The sequence below is a fragment of the Chrysochloris asiatica genome, unplaced genomic scaffold (genome assembly GCF_000296735.1).
Source record: "Chrysochloris asiatica unplaced genomic scaffold, ChrAsi1.0 scaffold00291, whole genome shotgun sequence".
Taxonomy (NCBI): Eukaryota; Metazoa; Chordata; class Mammalia; order Afrosoricida; family Chrysochloridae; genus Chrysochloris; species Chrysochloris asiatica.
The window spans coordinates 1,230,034-1,244,086 of NW_006408809.1; the positions used below are offsets into that span (position 1 = coordinate 1,230,034).

Consider the following 14,053-nt stretch of genomic DNA (forward strand, 5'->3'; position numbering starts at 1 on the left):
AAGGCTGTGCTCTTTGATCTTCATCAGTAAATGTTTCAAGTCCTTTTCACTTTCAGCAAGCAAGATTGTATCATCTGCATATCGCAGGTTGTTAATCAGTCTTCCTCCAATCCTGACGCCACGTTTTTCTTCATAGAATCCAGCTTCTCGTATTATTTGCCAATTTGTTGTTGTTGTTGTCAGGTGCCACCGAGTAGGAACCGACTCATAGCGACCCCATGTATAGCAGAACGAAACAATGTCCAATCCTGGGCCAACCCCACCACCGCTGCCACACTTGACGCCATCAATGATGCCACCTGGCTGACCCATCTCTTTGGGGGGTTCTTTCTCTTTTTCTCCGACCCTCCATCTTAGCCAGCATGACATCCCTCTCTAGCGACTTTTCTTTCCTGACAATATGTCTAAAGTATGAGAGACGAAGCTTAGCCATCCTGGCCTCCAAGGAGCACTCTGGCTGTACTTCTTCCAAAATAGATCTATTGGTTCTTTAGGCAGTCCATGGCACTTTTAGTGTTCTCCTCCAACACCACAACTCAAAGGCATCAATTCTTCTACGATCTTCCTTATTCATTGTCCAGCTTTCGCATCCATATGAGGTTATTGAAAATACCATGGCTTGGGTCAGGGGCACCTTAGTCCTCAAGCTGACATCTCTGCTCTTAAACAAATTTCTCTATCTTGCTGTATAACTCATGCTAAGACTTCTAGCACAGTATTAAATATCTGGGTCCCGTTCGCAGAGGGAATGCTTTCAGTTTCTCGCCATTGAGAGTAATGTAGGCTCTTAATTATGTTAAGGAATTTCCCTTCAATTCCTACTTTGTTGAGGGTTTTTATCAGGAATGGATGTTGGATTTTTTCAGTTGCCTTTTCTGCATCAATTGGTATGATCATGGGGTTCTTTTCTTTTTCTTATTTATGTCTTGAATTACGTTGATTGTTTTTCTAATTTTGAACCATCCTTGTGTCCCTGATATGAATCCCACTTGATCATGATATATTATCTTTTTGATGTGATGCTGGCTTCCTGTTTGCTAGGATTTTGTTGAGAATTTTTGCATCTATGTTCATGAGGGATATTGGTCTATAATTTTCTTTCTTAGTGATGTCCTTCACTGGTTTTGGCATGAGGGTTATGTTTGCTTCATAAAATGTATTAGGAATTTTTCCATCCTCCTCTATATTCTGTAATAATTTGAGTAGAATTGGTGACAGACCTTCTCTGAACATTTGGTAGAGCTCACCAGTGAAGCCATGTGCGCCTGGGACTCCTTTGGTTGGGAGTTTTTTGATGACCTGCTCAATTTCTTTTGTTATAGGTCTGTTCAGGTTTTCTACTTTACTCTGTGTTAGTTTAAGTAGGTAGTGTTTTTCTAAAAATGTATTCATCTCTTCTAAGTTTTCAAATTTGTTTCTGTATAACTTTTTGTAGTATTCTGTTATTATCTTTTTGATTTCCTTTGGTTCCATTGTGAATTCTCTCATGTGGTTTCTAATGTGTGTTATTTATGTCTTCTCCCTCTTTTCTTTTGTTAGGTTTGCCAGTAGTCTGTCAATTTTGTTAATCCCTTCAAAGAACCAGCTTCTTGTCCTGTTGATTTGTTCTATAGTTTTTTGTTTTCTGTCTCATTTATTTCTGCTCTAATCTTTATTGTTCTCTTTTGGTGACTGTAGCTTCCCTCTGTTGATATGTTTTTAATTGTTGTATTTGCTGTGTTAGTATGTCAATTTTGGTTCTTTCTTCTTTATGGTTGTTTGCATTTATTGTAATAAATTGTTCTGTCAGTATTGCTTTTGCCATATCCCAAAGATTTTAGTGTGTTGTGTTTTCATTCTCATTTGTTTCTAGTGAGTTCACGTCATATTTCTTCTACTACTCAGTCACTTCTCAGCAGGGTGTTATTCAGTTTCCATGTATTTGACTGTATCTCCTTGGTCTTCCTATTGTTGATTTCTAAACTGATAGCATTGTGGTTTGAGAAGATGCTTTGTAGTATTTTGATATTTGTAAAGTTATGAAGGTTTGTTTTGTGGCCTAATGTTGCAGACCTTGCAGATCCGGTCAGGAGTTCGAGACCCTGTGGACCCGAGTGTTGCAGACCATACAGGCCGCAGGCTCTGAGGAACAGACTCTAGCCACCTGGCAGTCATGGCAAATTGTTTTCCATCTTAGTATCCAGTTATGTTTGTTATTATTTCATACATGAGCCCCTAATATCCGCAGATAAATGTAATATTTTCCTAAAGCCGAGACTGTAAAGGTTTCAAAGGTTAAGCTTTTCTCCAAAGGATTGACTAAAAATAGTCTTGCTACTTTCCGGTTCTTTGTTCTATAGACAAAAGGACATCCTCCCTAAACCTCTCCCAGGTGTAGCCCATTCACCTATGCGTCTCACGTCTTCCTGTAAACCTGGCTCAGGAAGCCAACACATCGGGACTCCTCCCAAGCCTTTTGACCTTCCTTCTCACCTTCCCCCAACAGAGCTCAGGTGCTATAGATATGTTAATTGAGCCTGAGAAACCAAGTTGCGGGCCTGGGATTCGAACCTGCGAATTACGATGTGAATGTGCCTGAATGTCTGGAAAATTATGTATGTTAGCTGTACCTTGTCTTAGTCCCTCCCAGCTTGGTGTGAAAGCTCCTCCCCTAAATAAAACAGAGGTGCAGACGGACCCAGGTGTGCATTACGGGCATGCGTTAAGAGTGTTCATTACAGCCTGGAGGGCATGTTATATGGCTGACCAGGCATGCGTGGCTGACCAGCTAGCTAAGGGAACGTACTGCCCGCATAGCTAAGATGTTTGCTATGTGGGATCTTAACTGCCCTCATGGCTAATATGTTCACCATGCCAGATCTGCCGGACGCCAGTAATGCATCCACTCTGGTTTCGGGGTGTGTCTCTTTGTCTCTCTTGTTGTGTCCCTGTGTCTCTTTTGCTATCCCTATCGCCGCCAGATATCCCCTCCTTGTGAACTAAACACTCGTGTCGAGGCAGGTCCCCGACAGCCTAACACATGGTCTATTTTGGAGAATGTTCCATGTGCACTAGAAAAGAATGTGAACTGTGCTCTTGTTGGGTTGAATGCTCTGTACACATCTATGAGGTCCAGATGCAAAAACCCAAAAAAACAAAGCAGAAAAACCAGATTTGATATTATAGTCTATAATTGTGGGAAAAGCGAGGACAGCGAGAAGAAAAGAAAAATCTGTAGCCTAATATGAGTATGACTTTAATGTCCTCTTTCAGCATTCTTGCCTTCAATCCTGTCTGATAAATTTCCAGATGCCACTGTTTGTTGTTATGCTATACCTCAGGATTTTATTTTAAGCCTGTTTTTTTCGGTAACTTGTCTCCCTCTCCCCACCCCATTCTGGCCTTCTCCCTATTAATAAACAGTTCCGGGCTGGCTGTGGCCGTTTTAAGCTATTTGTAACCTAGTGGTTATGAATCAGGCCGCCAAGTCCAAGACTGGAAGCTGGAAACCACCAGCTGCTCTGCAGGAGAAAGAGTAGGCCCCCTGCTTCTGCAAAGATTCACAACTTTGGAAATCCTGTGTGGGGTCACTGTAGGCTGGAACCAGCTCCCAGGCACTCAGGTAGCAAAAAAAGAAGAGTACCTCTAAATGCTGGTAGAATCTGTGTGCATGTGTTGTGGGTCAACCCCCTCCAGTTGTGGGAGTGGGGGTGTCCACTTGCTCAGGCACACTGTCCAGTTACCACAATGGAGGTGCACAGACAGCCAATGAACAGATGATAAAACAACAAATCAGAGTAAAGCAAAACCAAAAAGATAGTATTGTCACCTTTGCTCTAAGGTTCCTGCAGTCGTTAATTCCCAGCGTGTCTGCTTGCTCTCCCATCTGGTACTGTTGTTTGGTCACATCCAAGTTGCCGCTTCTGGGCTGCTGAGCCTGGCAGATTCTAGAGTACAGGATTTCTTATTTCCGCTACAAGTTACACTAGTTATAAGCCTTCAGACTTTTTAAATATTCCTATTTATGTGGTTCAGAGTTTTGGAGCTCTACCCTGAACCCGCTTTGTCTGGTATTCTGTGGTATTGCTGTTGGTGAACTTCACTGCATCTCTCCCGTATTTGCCATCAAGCCCTGCCTCATTATCTTCTCATCTTTGATGATGTTAGGGACGTTTTCTTCCAAAAGATCTTTGACTGTCTTTTCTGTGCATTTCTTTGTCTCCTCTTGTTGTGGAATCCAGATTGTTGTTGTTGTTAGGTGCTATCAAGTTGGAACCGACTCATAGTGACCCCATGCACGGCAGAACGAAACAATGTCTGATCCTGGGCCAACCTCATTACAGCTGCCACACTTGAGTCTATCAATGCTGCCACCTGGCAAATCCATCCTCTTTTTCTCTGACCCTCCATCTTACCAAGCATGATGTCCTTCTCCAACGACTGTACCCTCCTGACAATATTTCCAAAGTATGAGAGACGAAGTTTGGCCATCTTGGCCTCTAATTTTTGAATGATCCAGATTACACGTAAGTTATTTTTCTTCAAGTTATTCTTCTACCCACATTAATCTTTGGCTCTCTTTGGATTTTTTCATTATGTTTCCTGAATATTCTTCCACCAGGCTGGTATTGAGAGATTTATTTTTAGGTTCCCTAATTTGGACTTTCTTTGATTCAAATCTTCTTCTTTGCCCTTTGACTGTAAGTGTTTGTTTCTGAAATCTTAATTTCAGTTTTCTGGATTTCTACTGATGTGAAGATGTGAAGACTCCTTCCCTCTCTGTTAGTATTTAGAGTTACTGCATCCATGAGTATAGGCCAAGTTCAAGTTCATCAAATTTTTGCAATTTATTATTATCTCCTTTATAAAAAAAATTTTTTTTTTATCTTCTTCTAGTTGAGTTCTGATTATCAAGTCATCGAAGCTAGGTCAATTGGGTATTACCTGCAAGTTTGAGTGTTCTTGTACATTTCCCCTCACTTCATATCAGCTGGATGCTTCACTCTCAGCTCTAACCCTCTGTGGCTATGTCCTTGCCCATGGGCTCAGGTGTCCCCAAGTCTCACCACACTTTGGACCAAACAGTCCTTCCTCTTCTCTCTCTCATCTCCAGGTCAACGGGAGTCTATGGACCATGGTAGAACTCAGTCCATTTCTTCATTGCTCCCTTTCCCCCTCTTCCACTCACCAGTAGATCAATGTGGTGGTCAGGAAACTTACATTCCTGCTCATGTGTTCCCTTTGAATTTCAGTCTTAGAGGGGAGTCAGTTGAAATGTTTTAATAAATGAATGCCATGCAGGAATTACTCACTCAAGTATACCAAAAAATTAGGAAGGCAGAACTGCCTAGCCTTTCAACTGGAAGAGACCCATAATGTGTGTCTATTCCAGAGAAATGTGATACAGCGGAATGCGGAAATTATAGAACAATATTGTTAATATCCCATGCAAGTAAAGTTTTGCTGAAGATAACTCAAAAATAGTTGCAGTGATATATTACCAGGGAACAGCCAGAAATACATGTTGATTCCAAAGAAGATGTGGAGCAATGAATATCACTGCTGATGTCATTTGGATCTGTGCTGAAAGCTAAGTTTTATTGACTTCTCAAGCCATTTATCTATATTGTCGTTGTTGTTAGGTGCCATTGAGTCGGTTCCGACTCAAAGCAACCTTATGCACAGCAGATTGAAACACTGCCCGGTCCTGGGCAAACCTCACTATTACAGCCACGCTTGAGTCCATCAGTGCTGCCACTTGGCCAATCCATCTCGCTGGAGGTCTTCCTCTTTTTCTCTGACTCTCCACCTTACCAAGCATGATATCCTTCTCCAGTGACTGGTCTGTCCTGACAGTATGTCCGAATATAAGAGACGAAGTTTGTCCATCCTGGCCTCCAAGGAGCACTCTGGCTGCACTTCTTCTGACACAGATCTCTTTGTTCTTGTGGCAGCCCATGGCATTTTCAGTGTTTTCCTCCAACACCATGGCTCAAATGCATCAATACTTCTATGGTCTTCCTTATTCACTGTCCAGTTTTCACATGCATATGAGATTATTGAAAATACCAAGGCTTGGGTCAGGCTCACCTTAGTCTTCAAGCTGACATCTTTGCTCTTTAACACTTTAAAAAGTTCTTGTACAGCAGATTTCCTAATGCAATACGTCATTTGATTTCTTGTGACATCACCCATGTGTTATTTGTGTCTTCTCCCTCTTTTCTTTTGTTAGGCTTGCCAATGGTTTGTCAGTTTTATTAATACTTTCATAGAAACAGCCTCTTGTCCTGTTGATTCTTTGTATAGTTTTCCATCTCATTTATTTCTGCTCTTATATTTATTTGTTCTTTTCATTTGGTGACTGTAGGTTCCCTCTCTTGGTCTATTTCTAATTGTTGGAGATGCTGTGTTAAATGTGTTAGTTTTGGTTCTTTCTTCTTTTTGAATATGTGCATTTATCACAGTAAATTGTTCTTTCATCACCACTTTCACCATGTCCCAAAGATTTCGGTGTGTTGTGTTTCTTTCTCTTTTGTTTCTAGGAACTATGTGAATTCATGTTTACTTTCTTCTCCCCATTGCCTTCTTTTTTTTTCTTTAATGTTTTATTGTGAATTATGTGATAGTTTACATGGGAGAACATTAGCTTTACATTCATCCTATCGTATATCGTTTCATTTCCATGGTTACAATCCCCTCCATTCACCATCAACCAACAAAGGGTGTACCCTGCAACCCTGCCCCCCGGTAGTCAGCATACAGCCCCTCTCCCTCTCTGGCTCTCTATATATATCAGAAACAGTTTTCCATTGTACCTTCCCAACATGTATTTATATCTATGTTGTTGTTGTTGTTGTTAAGTGCCGTCGAGTCGGTTCCAACCCATAGTGACCGTGAACAGGGTTTCCGAGGCTGTAAATCTTTACGGGAGCAGAAAGCCTCATCTTTCTCCCTCTGAGCAGCTGGTAGTTTCGAACTGCTGACCTTGTGGTTCGCAGCCCGATTCGTAACCACTACGCTACCAGAGCTCCTTATCTATATCTATATCTGTATCTATCTATCTATATCTATAGCTGTATCTATATCTGTATCTATCTATATCTCCTTACCTATATCTATATCTGTCTGTCTAATTAGAAACAGTTTTCTATTTTACCCTCCCGCCCCCAGTGTGGAGATGTAGGTAATCCCAAAACTATTTCCATGAAAGAACTATTCCAGTGAATTGTCTTGGCATACTACTGAAAATCAGTTGACCCTGGTATATAGGTTTATTTCTGGACTTTAAATTCTTTTCCATTGGTTTCTGTGGTACTTTAAATTTACTTGATATGGCTTTATTGTTAAGTTAACTACCCCTCTCCCTTTTGTTACAAATCTTCTACCTTTATAGTTGTAACAATCTCCATTAGTCATGATAAACAATTATACAGTATTATAATTGAATGTTTTAAAATTGGGAAAGGTGTGAGACAGGATTGTATTCTTTCACCATACTTATTCAACCTATATGCTGAGCAAATAATATGAGAATCTGGGTTCTATGAAGAAAACCGTGGCATCAGGATTGGAGGAAGACTCATTAACAACCTGCGATATGCAGATGATACAATCTTGATCGTTGAAAGTGAAGAGGACTTGAAACATTTACTTATGAAGATCAAAGAGCACAGCCTTCAATATGGATTACATCTCAATGTCAAGAAAACAAAAATCTTCACCACTGGACCAATAAACAACAACATTCTTATCAGTGGAGAAAAGATTGAAGTTGTCAAGGACTTCATTCTTCTTGGATCAACTATCAACACTCGCCAAAGCAGCAGTCAAGAGATCAGACGACGTATTGCATTGGGAAAATCTGCTGCACAGGAACTTTTTAAAGTATTGAAGAACAGAGATGTCAGCTTGAGGACTAAGGTGCGCCTGATCCAGGCTATTGTGTTTTCAATAGCCTCATATGGATGCGAAAGCTGGACAGTGAATAAGGAAGATCATAGAAGAATTGATGCTTTTGAGTTGTGGTGTTGGAGGAGAATACTGAAAGTGCCATGGACTGCCAAAAGAACCAATAGATCTGTTTTGGAAGAAGTGCAGCCATAGTGCTCCTTGGAGGCCAGGATGGCTAAGCTTCGTCTCTCATACTTTGGACATATTGTCCAGAGGAAACAGTCGCTGGAGAAGGATGTCATGCTGGGTAGGGTGGAGGGTCAGAGAAAAAGAGGAAGACCCCTAACAAGCTGGATTGGCCAGGTGGCATCATTGATGGCGTCAAGTGTGGCAGCGGTAGTGAGGTTGGCCCAGGATCAGACATTGTTTCATTCTGCTGTGCATGGGGTCGCTATGAGTTGGTTCTGACTCGATGGCACCTAACAACAACAACAATAGAAAAAGAATACTGTTCTTATCTCCTTTCACCATACTTATCTAGAAAATATGAAAACTATTCAATGGGGAATTCTACCTCCCACTCCCACCCCTTGCTCTGAAACTAAACTCTCTCTTGAAAACTTGTAAGCCAGCCATTTCATGCCTTTACAGGCCCCCCATTTTAGGTAGCCAGTGTCTTAAGTTGCCTGTCCATATGAACCCTTTGTACTGAGGGGAGAGATTTGATCCTTGATGTGAAGACAGCTTACCTCGCTGGTGGTATTTTGAGCTACTACATCTATAAGTAAAGGCCAAGTTCATCAAATTGTAGCAGTTTACACTTGCTTCCTGTATCAAATTTCTTTATCTTCTGGGTGAGTTCTGATCATCAAGCCATCCAAGCTAGGTCAAATGGGTACTCTCTTCAAGTTTGGGCATTCTTGTGCGTCTTCCCTCACTTCATATCAGTTGGATGCTTCACTCTCAATTCTAGTCCCCAGTGGCTAGATCAGTGTCCATGGGATCAGGAGTCCTTAAGTCTCCCCAAACTTTGGACCAAACAGCCCTTTTCTCTCTCTCATCTCAAAAGTTGTTGGGAGTCTGTGGAACATGATTGAATTCAGCCCGTCTTCATTACTGCCTTTCCCCCACTTCCACTCACAAGTAGACTGACATGGTCGCCAGTGACCTTACATGCCTGCTAGTGTTTTCCCTTTGAGTTTCAGTCTTGGAAGGGGTTTGTCCTGAATGGACTTGATTACTTGCCTTGATGGTTCCTAGGTGAACAGCTTGCTTGTTCTTGTAATAGCCAGTCTACCTTTTTTTTTTTTTTTTTGTATTTTCTGCTATTCTTTTGTTCAAAAGTATCTTTTGTTTCTCTAGCCTCTCCGGGTTGGTCTGTATGTCCTTTGAAGTGGGAATGTCCAACCACAGAAGGTTCTGAATGGTGCTGAGGATTCCACCCAAGGTCTTATCAAAGGCTCCACAAGAAGCGTATTTCACTGCGCACATTCTAGAACCCCTTTTAGGTATTCTAATCCGTGATAGGCAGTCGTCGAGCTTACAAGCTTTCTGTAACCATATTTCCCGATACTCTTTTTTATCACACTCAAATATCTACTTTACAGTAATAAGCAAGGGAAACCATATCCACAAGACAGTGAAGCACCTTAACATTATTTCCCCTTTTCACCCATTCAGACTATGCCTCGATCCCTGTATCACAGAGCCCTGTTTTTCCAAGGTTGAGTATTCATTATATATCTCTTATGTAGTCAGTGAAAATCTAAGTGGTACATTGTCTTCCTTTTTCTTCCATCCCACTCCTGCTTCTTGTGTATTGCCCTTCCCTTCTTTGTATATTACCCTACCCATCACCTGAGCTGTGATGTGACTATCCCCTAACCTGTGCTTTACTACCTTCTTACCCCTGGTAACCAACAAAAATTTGATTTCTTTTTAGTATGGACATCTTTTCTTGGGTGTTTACAATAATGGTGTCATGCAGTATTTGTCCTTTTGTGACTCCCTCAAGGCTCTTCCATGTTATGAGGTGTTTTGCAGCTTCGTCGTTATTTTTCAAAGGTAGCATAGTATTCCATTGTTTGTATGTATCTGAGTTTGTTTATCCATTCTTCCATTGATGGGCGCTTAGGTTGTCTCCATCTTTTTGCTATTGTGTATAGTGCTGGGATGAACATTGTTGTGCATATATCTACTTATGTTCTGGCTTACGTATTTCTGGATAAGGTATATCTAGTTCCAATTTTCTGAGGAAGTGCCATACCATTTCCCAAAGTGGTTGAACCGTTTTACAGTCCTACCAGCAATGTAGGAGAGGGTCCCAGAATATCCTCATCATTGCCAGCATTTATTGTCCTCTGCTTTTTGAACTTTGCTGTTATTGCAGGTGTCAGATCATATCTCATTGTTTTGTTTTGTATCTTTCTAGTGGTTAATGGTTGTTAACATTTCTTGATGTGTTTGTTGATGCCCAGATACCTTCCTTGGTGAAGTGTCTGTTCATGTCCTGTACCCAATTTTTAAATGAATTATTTTTCTTTTTCTTGTAGAGGTGTTGTAGTTTCCTATAGATTTTAGTGATTAGTCCCTCTTACTCAGAGTGATTTTAGCAGGTGTTGGGTATTTACACTGTTCTAGTGTGCAGCAGCTGGTATTGTGGTTCTTTCCCCAATGGTGAGATTTTATAGGGTGCAATTGTAATTTGGCTGCATGACCACAATTGTTGTCTTGACTTGAGTAAGGCAAGGAGAGAAAGCTCCCCCAACCCCCCAAGTTAAAAGGGGACCAAAACCACGAGACTAAAATCACCAAACAAAAAAAACCAACAACTGTATCATAACATGACTAAGTCTTTTACTCTCCATTTTTGGCTTCTTGCCTTAAAGATGCCTGAGAAATTTCATGATGTTTCTGTTGCACCTTATGATGTAACTCAAGAATTTGTTTTTGCCTTTTTTCTTCTTCCTTGCCTACTATGTTCCCTCCCCTCAAGCCCATTCCAGTGTTACTCCTAGTGGAACTAGTGAAGGTCTGACCTGACCCATTTTGGAAGACACTTCCATTTTAAACTGTTCCTGTTGACTCCTCCCTCTTCTTTGATTCTGTGCCCAGTGATCCTTCCTGTGTAGATTCTTGCATGTGCATAGTAGAATCTTCTCTGTGAATGTCCACTCAGGTACCCCATTGATTCCCAGAGTGGAGGTAAGCAGACAGAGGAAAATAAAAGAATGAAAAAGAAATGTTTGCATCTTTATCTCAGACCTCCTCAATGGGATTGCTTGTATCTGCTCCTTCTCTTTCAAAATGACTATGCTGGGATTTGCTGGCCACTTCAAATGAGGAAACATCTCTGGGCTGCTGCTCCAAACTCATTTTCAGTAAGCCTTTGATCCTCCTAATTATCCCTTTATATGAAGTTCAGTCAACAGAGAAAAGATTGAAGTTGTCAAGGACTTCATTCTTCTTGGATCAACCATCAACACTCATGGAAGCAGCAGTCAGGAAATCAAACACTGTATTTCATTAGGCAAATCTGCTGCACAAGATCTTTTTAAAGTGTTGAAGAGCAAAGATGTCAGCTTTAGGACTAAGGTGTGCCTGACCCAAGCCGTGGTATTTTCAGTAACCTCATATGCATGCGAAAACTGGACAGTGAATAAGGAAGACCATAGAAGAATTGATGCATTTGAATTATGGTGTTGGAGCAGAATATTGAAGGTACCATGGGCTTCCAAGACAACAAACAGATCTGTATTGGAAAAAGTGCAGTCAGAGTGCTCCTTGAAGACCAGGATGGTGAAACTTCGTCTCTCATGCTTTGGACATATTGTCAGGAGGGACCAGTCGCTGAGAAGGATATCATATTTGTTAAGGTGGAGGGTCAGAGAAAAAGAGGTAGACCCCCAGCAAGATGGATTGGTAAAGTGGCAGCATCAATGAGCTCAAGAATGGCAACAATTGTGCGGTTGGCTCAGGACTGGGCTTTATTTTGTTCTGTTGTGTGTAGGGTTGCTGTGACTCGGTACCACCTTGATGGCACTTAACAACAACAAATGAAGTTCAGAGTTCTATGACTGTGCTTTGAACCTGTTTTGTCCGGTATTTTGTCTTATTACTGGCAGATATCTGCATAGCCTTTCTCCCTAGTCTGCCATCAAGCTTGATAAGGCTTTTCTATTCAAAATCATCTTAATTCCCACAAAATGGGATCATGCAAAGAAGGTATACAGGTTTAAGACTGGTATTCATTAGTTTTGCCCTCTAGTTAGGTTTAAAAGGAGCCATCTCAGAAGCAGAGACTGAGGATCCCAGGACCCTCAATAATGAAGAGCATAAGTAACATGTTAGATGGCAAGAGGTGGTGGCATGGAGAGACAGAGCAGCTTTCAGCTCTAGGCCAGTGGGCTGACTAAAGCTGAGTGTCTACAGGCAGGAGACTGCCTTGAAGAATGTGTTTTTTGGGTATTCACAGATTGGTTGAAAAAGCTTTGTTACATTTTGCCTGAGCATGCCAGAGGTCAAGAACTGAGAGGCCAAAGACAAGAGTGAGGCATGCCTGCAGTATGAGAGATAGGAGGCATCTAGAGAACTTCTGTGTCCTGAGATGGTTTTGATCTTGAATTTATACCCTTTTATTTTCCCTAATAAAATCCCATAATTGTAAATATTGTTATGAATTCTGTGTGGACATTGCAATGGATTTTCAAACTCAGATGTGAATCAGAGAATGCTGTGGGAGGGATGGTTGGTGTCAGGATAGGGTAAAGGAGGTTGTAGGGTAGAAGCATGTCTGACTGCCACGCTTCATAGGAATTTGGTTTTGAGTTAGATTCTCTTTCCCCCTTGTGAGGTCAGGAGAAGTCAGATATGACTCTGATATGATTTTTTTTCCCCCTCCAGTTTGTTTATACTTATGCATACTTTACTGCCTTGATTATTGTAACTTTGTATGTAAGCTTTAATATCAGGAAATGTAGTCTCTCCAAATTTGTTCTACTTCAGAATGGTTTTGACTGTTTTGTGTCCCTTGTAATTTCATATAATAAATTTTAGAATCAGCTAGTTCCTATCTGATTCAGCTGAGTGTTAACCAGCAATAAAAGTATTAGTAAATGAATGAGTAAAAGAAAAGTGAATGAATAAAACAAAGTTTAGTAAGATAAGCAAGGAGTAGGAAAATAGGCTCTGTATGAATCCATTATATAAAGTTAAAAATAAAGCCAACTAATATGTTGCTTCTCTATTTGTACATTGTAAAATAAAAATGGTACGCAATGAAAAAATTCAGGGTAGTCTTTGGGTAGGAAGATGTGCTCATGGGAGAGGTGGGAAAGAAACATTAGATGGCAAGATACCCATGTGAGTTGTAAAAATTTTCAGACAATTTTAGTTCTTAAGCATGGATGTAGGTACATAGATGTTCATTTTATTATTATATTTCAATTTTAGTAAGTATGCATTTTATGTATTTTTTTCTAAGAAAATTTCATACTTAATACGAGGATCATGAATATGATACTATTTTCTTGGAAAGTGATAAACTCTGACAAGGTTTCTTAAAATATTGTTGTTGTTATGTGACATGGAGTCAGTTCTGACCCATAGCGACCCAGTACAGGGTTTCCGAGGCTATAAATCTTTTCGGGAGCAGAAAGCCTCATTTTTCTCCCATGAACAGCTGGTAGTTTCAAATTGCTGACCTTGAGGTTTGCAGCCTGATTCGTAATCACTATTGATTGATATATTTAATAGACTGAGGAATGTTCTGTGAGGTTTAGGCAATAGATATTCCACTGTTTATCTACTTTAGATTTGTTCTGTGTATTTTGTAAATAGGCTTTTTAATGTCAAGAAAATAACATATAGATTAATTGGCCAGTCTCTTTTGGTGTGAATAGTTGCAAATTCATAAACAGCCCCAATTCCTTATTTTCCTGCCCAGTTTGTACTTTGGTTTTAAATTGGTCTTGTTCTACCCTAGGTGGTATCAGTTTTTACTGAAACTGCTTGTGCTGATATTTTTTACATTCAACTGAATTAAAAGTGAATGTTTTATAACAGGGAATCAGTATTTTTATGCACTTAAATGTTTCCAGGAGCCGCCATCTTGAGAAAGCTTATCTTGATTGTACCAGGATTGATAGGATTAGGAGAAAACATCTTGATTGTATCTTGATTATAT

General features: G+C 40.5%; 1 protein-coding gene across 3 annotated transcripts in view; it reads left to right on the forward strand.

Moving 5' to 3' along the window:
• The window catches only part of DDX4 (DEAD (Asp-Glu-Ala-Asp) box polypeptide 4), a 154,438-nt gene that overhangs the window by 67,793 nt on the left and 72,592 nt on the right, over positions 1-14,053 (forward strand). The window lies entirely within an intron of this gene.